We start from the raw sequence: 2,392 nt of genomic DNA on the forward strand, positions 1-2,392 counted from the left end.
GAAGTCTATCAACACCCTGTTCCGTAATAACCAGTCCATCCCCAAAATGATGTCAAACTCTGGCATCGGCAATAAGATGAGATCCGCATAAACAAGATTTCCATGCAGCTCAAGGTCTATGTCTCGGATCACATTGGTAGCTGTTATCTCCTCTCCAGAAGGCAATGCTACGGAAAATGCGACATATAGTCCAATAGTCTTGACCTTGAGGGAATTAGCAAAGGTCTCCGAAATAAACGAGTGAGTAGCTCCTGAATCTATCAGGGCTTTCGTAGATGACCCGGCTATAAAAATCCTTCCTGAAAGGTTGGAACATTATGTTGAACACAACAATTACAAGAACTAACTTATAGACATACAAAGGCCAGAGTTCTCCTAACTAAATCCCGAAAATAATACCGAGTAGAGCATGCAATCCTATCGTAATTCTAAGTTCAAAATCTTAATCCCGCTACCCAAAACATTGGAATGCAAATGTAAACTTTAAAGTTGTAAGGTACCTGTCATCAGCATGGTATCGGGGTTCGTCTCCGCAGCATGGAAAGCAAACACTCTGCCTTTGGTAGGCGGATTCCTCTGCGGACACTGCAGAAATAAGTGGTCTGGACTACCACAATTATAACACTTTCCTGAGCCAAACATGCATGCTCCCGGATGGCGACGTGAGCACTTAGGGCAAACTGGATGCTCGAAAGTCCTCGGGGCTGGGTGTCCCCGCTGCTGCTGCTGCTGCTGCCCTCTGTTTCTAGGCGGCCCGTGAAAAGGCCTCTTGTTCTGCTGCTGAGGAGGAGGGCGGTGTGGTACCTGGGCTGGTCGCTTCCCCAAGCGATCTCGCTCAATATCACGCTGATCCTGCTCTGCGGCTAGGGCTCTGGAGACAGCGATCTCATAAGAAGTAGGGTCAGACACCCTAACATCACGGCGCAAGATCGGCCGTAGACCCACCAAGAAATGCATCAACTTGGCTCTAGCATCATTCGCGATCAGGGGCACAAAATGACAGCCCCTTTCAAACTTACGGATGAACTCCGTAACAGTCATATCTCCCTGTCTCAGGCTCATGAACTCAGTGGTCAGCCTGGTGCGCACTTCCTCCGTGAAATATTTGGAGTAGAATACCTCCGTGAAGCGCTCCCAAGACAGTGTAGCCAGATTCAGGGCTACTGAAGCTCCTTCCCACCATAAGCGGGCATCTCCTCCGAACAGATAAGAGGCACAACGAACTCGATCTGCATCCCCAAGCTCCATAAACTCGAAAATAACCTCGAGGGACTTGATCCAGCCCTCGGCAATCATGGGGTCCGTCGTCCCTAAAAACTCCTTAGGACGCATCTTCATGAATCTCTCATAGACAGCCTCGGGCCCTGTCGGCCTGGTCACCACAGCATGGTTCCCCGCAAACTGTGCGAAGAACTGAGTCATCCCAGCTAGCATCTGGGCATTCATGTCCGGTGGAGGTGGAGGGGGTAAATCTCCCTCTTGCCTCTGCTCCTCCCTGTCCTCTTGGCGAGGCTCCTCATTTCTAGTGCTCTCGGGAATGCGTCTAGGGGGCATCCTGTTCCATACATAACCCATACGTAACCAACATGCATAATTCCATAATTTAATTTAAATTTAAATACTGCACAATAAAAAAATCGGGGCGTAAAATAATTCATGAAAACATGCTGTTAAATAATTCATGCTTTAAATAAAATGCGTAAATGTAAAACTTACAGACCGAAGACGTGACTTCGTGAGCTTCCCGAGGTCAGTAGTAGTGCAACCGTATACAGAATCATTGCTCTGATACCAGCTGGAAAGGCCTAGAAATCCGTGCTTGAAAATTTGCGAAAAAATTTAAAAATTTTCTTTATAATAAAGTAAAATCACTCATTCACAAAATAATCTGATAATTCAAGTTTTAATGTTCAGAATAGAATATCCACTTCATAAAATAAACTGTTAAATAATGTATCATGTTTAAAAATAGCAGCGGAAGAATTTATTGTTTGCAAAATAACTGTTTAAAATAATCCAACGACAGATAAAAATGTTTGATCATAAAAAAATTGATAAAAGTTGAAAAATGAGGTCCTCGGGTTCCACTACTGCCGACTCGAGCTGGCTCACTGATCCCCGCCCTCGGTCCCGACATCATCAGTACCTACAACAATCAAGTCTAGTGAGCCTAAAGACTCAGCATGCATATATCGTAAATAACAAGTAAATAAATAATAAAGTCGCATGCAAGTGAAAGCATCCTGTAATGAGATGTAACGTAAAATATCATTTCAATGGTAATTATAGTACGTGCATAACTGAACTGAAAATATCATAGTGAAAATGTTTGCTCCTTGGAGCCCTGTAATGAAATAACGCGTAATAATTTTCTGGTGAGATTATGGTCTAC

This window comes from Primulina huaijiensis, chromosome 15, assembly GCF_012295235.1.
Source record: "Primulina huaijiensis isolate GDHJ02 chromosome 15, ASM1229523v2, whole genome shotgun sequence".
Classification (NCBI taxonomy): Eukaryota; Viridiplantae; Streptophyta; class Magnoliopsida; order Lamiales; family Gesneriaceae; genus Primulina; species Primulina huaijiensis.